Source organism: Pseudorca crassidens, chromosome 1 (genome assembly GCF_039906515.1).
Source record: "Pseudorca crassidens isolate mPseCra1 chromosome 1, mPseCra1.hap1, whole genome shotgun sequence".
NCBI lineage: Eukaryota > Metazoa > Chordata > Mammalia > Artiodactyla > Delphinidae > Pseudorca > Pseudorca crassidens.
In genome coordinates, this window is record NC_090296.1 from 69,896,383 (window position 1) to 69,906,336 (window position 9,954).

Consider the following 9,954-nt stretch of genomic DNA (forward strand, 5'->3'; position numbering starts at 1 on the left):
GAAGTAATTAACAAGTTTAGCAAGTTCTCAGGATGTGAGATCAGTATTAAAATATCGAGTGTATTTTGTTCATAGCAATGAACAAAGATTCTTAAGAACATCAATGTGCCATGCTTTGGAGTCAGCCCTCCATCGTTTGATGGCAGCTCTCTTGACCTGATGGCTGCTGTAGCTCTTAAAATGGTTGTACAAAGCCCCTAGTTCCTAAATTAAACCATTGCAGAAGGAATTCCACAGAGTGGCTCCTGTTCTTCTATCCAAATTCTGATGGATACAGTAATAAATTTGAATTTAGAATACTGAGTACAATGGGGAGGAATCGAAGGGTTTAATAAAGATTTGATTCATGTTTTTGTAATATTATTCTTTTTTACATCTAGTCAAGATCCTTTGATTCTAAAGCCTTAATGGCATGCAAACTCTATTTCTGACTAGGTATTTGCCCAGTCTTTATCTTTGGACACAAATTCTTACTCATTGATATGGCAACTGGGTGTTCTTTCTACCTTGGCTTGAGGCCCTGAATTCCAAACTCATTTCAACTAATCAACATTGTATTTGATTTTAGCTCTTTGTCTGAGCATCACACAGTTTACTTTTTTTCTGGCCTAGCTCCTCTGAGTTCTGCCTACCACTGATCATGACCAAATGCTAATATACACAGCATTGTGAAATAGCAATATTGTTTTCTTACTTTTGTTTCTCAGAAGACTAGTTCCTTTGAACCTGGTTAAAAAATTGTGTTCTGGAAACTATATATTTCTTATGAGCAATGATTTTTATGACAGTATACGAGTTCATCTCAGATATTACTACATGAAGACTACACCTGCCAATAATTAATGCAATAAAAATGATGGTTCTAAAATATGATTACCTTTCAAGCCACTTTCATGAGTCAAAAGATCTTTGAATTATGATAGACCTTGAGCTTACCTGATACTTTTTTCAGAAAAAAATCAGTCCTTACCAGAATTAATGAGAAAAATGATAGTGCTTTGCCTGATAGACCAATCAGAAGATGCCCGACTTTTATTCCATTTCAGTAGTAAACTATAAATGCCTACAAAACCGAAAGGTTAACATGATAGAAATATGGAGAACCATTACCATTGCTTTTAGCTACAGATAGTACTCAATGTACTAATATAGTAGTTAAATTGTATTTGTTCTGTTCTGCATCTATGTACAAGCACCATTTGTCATAAGCAGTCATACTGACAATCTGCAAAACTGATTAGAAGGCCATTGGGCTGGCAAATAGGAGTACATGCTTTAGCCTAGATGTATCAGTAGATGGGCAAAATAATGCATTGCTAAACTAAGATCTTTATTACAGAGGGAAAAAATGTTACATATGACCAACTGAAAAAAACAAATAATTTAAAAAACAGCCAGAATAAATAAAAACAAATCAAAATCCTGATGCCCCCGACTTGTAAGGTATATATGAATTAACAAGGTACTATAGACTGAACATTTGTGTCCCCCCCAAAATTCGTATGTTAAATCCTAACACCCAGTGTGATATTTGAGTTTGGGCCTTTGGGAATTGATTAGGTCATGAGGGTGGAGCCCTCATGAATAGGATTGGTACCTTTATAAAAAGGATCCCATGGAGCTCCTTTTTGCTCCTTCTACTATGTGAGGACACAGCAAGAAGATGGCCGTCTGTGAACCAGGAAGTGGGCTCTTATCAGGCACTGAATCTGTCTTGATTTTGGACTTCCCAGCCTCCAGAATTGTGATAAATAAATTTCTGTTGTTTATAAGCTGCCCAGTCTATGATATTCTGTTACAGCAGTCCAAATGGACTAAGATAGAAGGTATACAGGGAATTTAAAGATTGTTATTTGACTAATTTAGAATAAATACTTGGATATAGAAGATATAGTACAATTTCATTTTATGTAATACCATTTGTGATAGGCAGAATTCTAAGATGGCCCCTAAAGATCTGGCCCCTGGTAAACACACACCTTATCCCAATTATTCAGTCAAACAGTAATTCAGGTGCTGCTGTGAAGGAATTTTGAAGATGCAATTAAGGTCCCAAATCAGCAGACCCTGAGATAGAGAGATAATCCAGGTGGGCCAGCTTTAATCAAATGATCTCTTTAAAGCAGAGATTTTTCTCTGGCTGGTCACAGAAGATGAAGTCAGAGATACAAAGCATGAGGAATATTTGGTCTGCTGTTTCTGAGTTGAAGGTGAAGAAGACTGCATGGTAAGGAATGTGGGCAGCCTCTAGGAGCTATGAGTGGTTCTGGCTGATAGCAAGCAAGGAAATAGGACTTCAGGCCTACCATAGCAAGAAGGTGAATTTTGCCAGCTCCGAGAAGGAATTGGCTTTTCCCCAGATCTGTTACACGAGAACTCAGCCTGGCTTACACCCTGATTTTAGCCTTGTGATACTCTGAGGAGAGAACCTAGCCAGGCGGTGCTGGATTTCTGACCTACAGAACTGTAAGTTAGTAAATGGATGCTGTTATAAGCCTCTAAGTGTGTGATGATTTGTTACTTGGCAGTAATAACTAACACTTCACTTAATTGGAAATAGCAGTTACCATTTTATTTCCCTTTTTAAGGGCCAGGTCTGAAATAATTTCATGATACTTATTAACCTTTATGAAACTTCAGATTGAAATATTCTATACCATAGTTCACTAATTGAGGGCAGATGGGGATGTATTAACGCATTTTATATCTCAGCATTTTCTTCAGGGCAGTACTTCGGCAATTTGTTCCCCCGGGAAATCTATTTTAACGAAGTAACCTTGGTACTAATCCTGGAATATATATATTTCAGTCAAAACTTAACATACTGACTCAAAATATATGATTGTTTATTCATTGGAGAAGGATTATAGCTATCAGAACAGGAAATACTCTCATTATATGCTCTAAATATAATTGTAAGACCTTCACTGTTTTCATGGATGTGACAATATCAGTCTGATTAACTACTGCAACTTACCTCCCTAGGGTGTATGACACTGATTATTCATCCAGGGTCTATGTTGGTGACATTGACAGCCATTACTCATGATGACTGATATGAGTCATAAATGTATGATTGATGGAGCGCACAGCCAGAAAGTTTCTACATGGATCCACAAAGCCTGTAGTTATTACCAAACATCTTTTTGATTTACATTTGGAGGTGACTCATTTGAATTGGTGCATAACTACCAATGACTCTCAGAGAAGAGCATGGAAAAGTATAGGCCTACCTATAATCTAATTTAGTCTCAATCAAAGCAACAATTCAAGTTTAGTCTCAATCAAGGAAATCTCCAATGATTCGTACCCATTTCCAGGACCATGAAGTTTTGGTTTCCTAGGCTGATTTGTACAGCAAAGTGCTTTGTGACCTTGAACAAGTCTTTAAGTATCTTTTCTTCTAAAATAGTAACAGAATTGAAATATCTGAAGTTGTCTCTTGAGGTGTTCTGGGGATTCATTTTTTAAACAGCAGTGAGAGACTTAGAGGGACTTAGATATTTTTTTACTGGTGTTGAATCAGGGCTGAAAAAGAAAATTCTTGGCAATAAATGGTGAAGGTATTTCTCAGAGTGACTAGAACAAGGTACTAAAATACCGAGAGTATAGCCTGATAGGAATTTCACAGCCCATTTAAAATTTTTTGTTATAAAACTTTTGTTATAAAAACTTTTGTTATAAAAATTTTCAAGTGTAACATTTTCAAGTTGAGGAATAGTGTAATGAACATCAATTTCATTCAAACTCTTAAACCAGTTTCAATAATTATCAACTTATTTTAGACCTCGTTAGGAGTATGTCATCATCCCAAATTATTTTGAAGAAATTCCCTACATAACATTATTTTATCTCAGAGTCCAAATTATCAGATAAAATACAGTGAATTCAAATGTATTTCCAAATGGGTTTCAATCTAAAAAAAATATTTTATTAATCATTACTGACTTGAACCAATAAAAATCAATCAAAATTTGTAACAACAACAAAAATACAGAACCAAGAGGGTCTTTTGAAATGTAGAAAATAATCAAGTAGGCAGTACTAAAGATTTATTTATCATGTCGCAGTGTAGAATTATGCAAGGGACACCACTAAAAAACCTGAAAAACTCTTTCAAGGCAAGAAATAAAATCTAGTCCAACTATTGCAAGAAAAAATGAAATGCTTTTAGTAAATTTTGACTAATGAGACTTAACTACTTTAAATTTTAATTTTAGCATTTACTTCTTGGATTTTATACCTATTTGCTTGCTTACGAATATTCCTGACCTATTTTATCAACTGTAACTTGGATAGCACTTTTAGAATTGTAGTTTTAAATTAAATGCATTCCATGTATGTAGACAATAGGAGCTGCATACTTTCTATGCTGCATTGAAAATGCAGTTTTCATAGCATATTTTAGTGTGACTTTTCTATCCTTAATAAAACCTATTTCACAATGGTTTCAACTTTAAAAATTTGTTACTGAAGTTTTATATGCTTATATATATTCTTTCTATCTTGATGTCAGTTTAAATCTTCCTTCCACATGTGACGACTTTATTAAGATTTCCAAAATATGAACTCAAATCAAAGTGACAGGAAATAGGATTTTTAGAAAGAAGACTAGTGTAGAGGCACCTGCTCTCTCATGGAAGAAAATGACAAAATAGCATTTAAACTAAAGGAGACAGATCATGGTCAATATTGAACTAGCTAAATGACATGAAATTGAAATAAAATCCACATAGGTAAGGTACAGGAATAAAACTTCCTTTACTTTTCTGTAAAAATTTCACTTCGTGGGAGGGAGTTAGAGCAGCTGACCTGCCATCTATCCTGCATGGGTGCAGAGGGAGACCTTTTAGGGAAGAGAAAAGAATCAGGTGACCTGATCTAATTTCAGTTGGAGTTCTGAATAAATATACTAATGTATTTTTATCTCTGAAATGTCCTTAACAGAATGTCCCTCACTAAGGATTAGCTATTCTAAGTAAAACCCAAGGGCTAAGACTTGGCTTCCTGGAGAATGTCACATAGGCTTTTCAACACTCTGGAGTATAGAATGAACATGTTTTATAATCTAAACACTTTCTTCAGTGTGAAGAACTCCCTGAATCTCATCTATTCTGGGCATATCCTGGATAGGGAAGGAAAGATATGGGGAACTGCCTTTGATGATTTAGACTTTGGTTTGCTTTAACTGAACCTCTTAAAAAATTTTTATTTTCGTATTATTTTTTAATTGAAGTATGGTTGATTTACAATATTATGTTAGTTTTAGGAATACAGCATAGTGATTCAGTATTTTTGCAGATTATACTTCATTATAGGTTATGACAAGACAGTGGATGTAATTCCCTGTGCTATACAGTATATACTTGTTGCTTATCTATTTTATATATAGTAGCTTATATCTGTTGGCCCTCCAACAGATTTGGCCCTCCCTGTTCCCCTCTCCTCTTTGGTAACCACAAGTTTATTTTCTGTATCTGTTTTGCATATACATTCATTTGTATTATTTTTTAGATTCCACATATAAGTGACATCATACAGTGTTTGTATATTTCTATTTCACTAAGCATAATATTCTCTAGGTCCATCTACATTGCTGCAAATGGCAGTATTACTTTATTCTTTTTTATGGTTGAGTAGTATTCGAGTGTGTGTGTGTGTGTGTGTGTGTGTGTGGTGTGTATACACACACCACATCTTCTTAATCCATTGGTCTGTTGATGGGCACTTGGTTTGCTTCCGTGTCTTGGCTATTATAAATAGTGCTGCTATGAATTTGGAATGCATGTATCTTTTCAAATTAGTGCTTTTGTTTTTTCCAGATACATACCCAGGAATGGAAATTCTAGATCATATGGTAGTTCTATTTTTAATTTTTTGAGAAACATCCATAGTTTTCCACAGTGGGTGTACCAATTTACATTCCCACCAACAGTGTACAAGGGTTCCCTTTTCTCCACATCCCCTCCAGCATTTGTTGTTTGTAGACATATAGATGATAGCCATTCTGATAGGCATGTGGTAATATCTCAATATGTTTTGATTTGCATTTCTCTAATAACTAGTAATGTTGAGCATATTTTCATGTGCCTGTTAACCATTTCTGTGTCTTCTTTGGGGAAATATCTATTCAGGTCTTCAGCCCATTTTCTGATTTTTTTTTATATTGAGTTCTATAAGCTGTTTGTATATTTTGGATATTAATTACTTGTCAGTTGCATCATTTGCAAATATTTTCTCCCATTCCGTAGGTTGTCTTTTTGTTTTGTCAGTGGTTTCCTTTGCTATGAAAAAGCTTTTAAGATTAATTAGATCTCATTTGTTTATTTTTGCTTTTGTCTTTTTTGCCTTAGGAGACTGATTCAAGAGAATATTGCCATAATTTATGTCAAAGAGTATTCTGCCTATGTTCTCTTCTAGGAGTTTTATGGTTTCAGGTCTTTAAACCATTTTGAGTTTATTTTTGTATATGGTGTAAGATAATGTTCTAATTTCATTGTTTTACATATGGCTGTCTAGTTTTCCCAGTGTCACTTGTTGAAGAGACTGTCTTTTCTCCATTGCATATTCTTGCCTCCTTTGTCATAGATTAGTTAACCAAAAGAGTGTGGGTTTATTTCTGGGCTCTCTACTCTGTTCCATTGATCTATGTGTCTGTTTTGGTGCTAATACCAGCTGTTTAGATTACTGTAGATTTTTTAGTATAGTCTGAATTCTGGGAGGGTTATACCTACATTGTTCTTTTTTTTCAAGACTGCTTAGGCAGTTTAGGGTCTTTTGTGTTTCCATATGAATTTTAGGATTACTTGCTCTAGTTCTCCAAGAAATGTCACAGGTAGTTAGCACAAGGAGATCAGCTTGGTGCTTTGTGACCACCTAGAGGGGTGGGATAGGGTGGGTGGGAGGGAGACGCAAGAGGGAGGAGATATGGGGATATATGTATATGTATAGCTGATTCACTTTGTTATACAGCAGAAACTAACACACCAGTGTAAAGCAATTATACTCCAATAAAGATGTTAAAAAAAATGGATAGGGATTGCATTAAATCTGCAGATTGCTTTTGATAGTATGGCCATTTTAACAATATTAATTCTTCCAGTTCAAGCACACAGGATATCTTTGTATTTCTTTGAATCATCTTCAATTTCCTTTATCAGTGTTTTATAGTTTTCAGAGTATATGTCTTTTACCTCCTTTGTTAGGTTTATTACTACATAATTTTTCATGTGATTTTAAATGGGATTTTTTTTTTTTACTTTCTCTTTCTGATATTTCATTATTAGTGCATAGCCATGCAACATATTTCTGTATATTAATCTTGTATCCATGCACTTTGATGAATTCACCTAATAGTTTTAATAGTTTTGGGGTAGAGATTTGAGGGTTCTGTATGTGAAGTATCATGCCACCTGCAAGTAGTGATAGTTTTACCTCTTCCCTTCTAATTTGGATGCCTTTTATTTCTTTTTCTTGTCTGATTGTTGTGGATAGAACTTGCAATACTGTTAGGTAGAAGTGGTGAGAGTGAGTATCCTTGTTTTCCTTAATTTAGCAGAAAGGCTTTCAGCTTTTCATCATTGAGTATGATGTTGGCTGTGTTTAATAGCCTTTATTATGTTGGGGTATGTTCCCTCTATACCCACTTTGATGAGAGTTTTTATCATGAACATATGTTGAATTTTGTCAAATGCTTTTTCTGCATCTATTGAGATGATCATGTGATTTTTATCCTTATTAATGTGGTATATCACATGGATTGATTTACAAATGTTCAAGCATACTTGAAGCCTTGGAATAAATCCATGATCATACACCTTGATCATGGTGTATGATCTTTTTTATGTATTGTTGGATTTGGTTTGCTAATATTTTGTTGAGGATTTCTGCATCTATCTTTATCAAAGATATTGGCCTGTATCTTTCTTTTTTTGTAGTGTCTTTGTCTGGTTTTGGTATAAGGGTAATGGTGGCCTTGTAGAATGAATATGGGAGTGTTGCCTCCTCTTCAATTTTTTGGAGCAGTTTGAGAAGAATAGGTATTAGTTTTTTTCTAAATGTTTGGTAGAATTCCCCTGTGAAGCCATCTGGGTCCTAGACATTTGTTTGCTTTTTTTTTTTAATTGCAAATTCAATTTTCCTTCTAGTGATTGTTCTGTTCAAATCGTTTCTTCTTGACTCAATCTTGGCAGACTGTATGTTTCTAGAAATGTGTCCATTTCTTCTCCCCTTTCATTTATTATTTTGTCTATTATTTGTCTTTTCTTCTTGGTGAGCCTGGCTAAAGGTATATTAACTTTGTTTATCTTTTCAAAAAATTAGCTCTTGGACTCATTGACATTTTCTTTTTTTTTATCTCTATTTTATTTATTTTCTCTCTGATCTTTATTATTTCCTTCCTTCTGCTGACTTTGGGCTTTGTTTGTTCTTCTTTCCCTAATTCTTTCAGGTGGTATGTTAGGTTATTTATTTGATGTTTTTCTTGTTTCTTGAGGAAGGCCTGTATTGGTATGAACTTTCCTTGAACTGGTTTTGCTGCATCCCATATATTTTGGAAAGTTGTATTTCCATTTTCATTTGTCTCGAGGTATTTTTTGATTTTCTCTTTGATTTCATCATTGACCCATTGGTTTTTTTAGTAGCATTTTGTTTAGTCTTTGCATGTTTGTTTTTTTTCCCTTTTTTTCTTTCTGTAGCTGATTTCTACTTTCATACCATTGTGGTTGGAAAAAAATCTTTGATATAATTTCTCTTCTCTTAAATTTGTCAAAGCATATGTTGTGTGAGGAACTGGATAACCTCTATCATTTTCATATATGAAAGCTAGAAATGTAGACAGAGAAACCAGCATATAACATGTGCATTTCATGTCGCCATACTTTCTCAGAATGCCAATCAGGTAGTTACCTTTTTCTCAATCTCTTCTCTCTAAAGGCTAGAGACCCAATCATGTGTGTCCATTGTTACCTGAGCACCAGTTCAGGTGAAAAGATATTTGGTGGAACAAAGCCAGATTCAAGCATTTCTCTTTTTAATGGTAATTAATGATTCTTAGAAAATAAAACAATATAATTGAAATTTCAAACAAAAATGAATACTATGAGTAATCCTCCTATTTGTTTGGGATTTAGATAATCAATTTCTTTTTAAATAAGCTTATTTATTTATTTTTGGTTGCATTGGGTCTTTGTTGCTGTGTGTAGGCTTTCTCTAGTTGCAGTGAGTGGGGGCTACTCTTCATTGCAGTGCATGGGCTTCTTATCGCGGTGGCTTCTGTTGTTGCAGAGCATGGGTTCTAGGCACGTGGGCTTCAGTAGCTGTGACACACAGGCTCAGTAGTTGTGGCTCGTGGGCTCTAGAGCACAGGCTCAGTAGTTGTGGCACACAGGCTTAGTTGCTCCACAGCATGTGGGATCTTTGCAGACCAGGGATCGAACCCGTGTCCCCTGCATTGACAGGCGGATTCTTAACCACTGCACCACCAGGGAAGCCCAGACAATCAATTTCTAGGGATATACTGCCCATTGTACAAATTTTTATAACTGAGTTTTACTTTTTCCCTGAACTCTCTTTTCATCCTGTGTGTTGTGCAGTTTATTGTGGGCTATTTCCTACAGAATATACTTCTAGATATTGCACCACACTGTGCTTTCTCATCTCCTACTTGCTTTTTTTTGCTTTTCTGCCAAACACACCTTTATCATATTACAGCTTATTGCCATTGGGCTTTCTCCTTTCTCTTTGTGTTTCCATCTTCTGTACTAAAAGCTGTTTTTACTCTTTGGTTTTACTATTCTAGAGCTGTTGTCTAAAGGCCTTTAAGAATAAGAATCAGAGACTTCCCTGGTGGCAGGATGGTTAAGAATCCGCCTGACAGTGCAGAGGATATGGGTTCGAGCCCTGGTCTGGGAAGATCCCACATGCTGTGGAGCAACTAAGCCTGTGCACCACAAC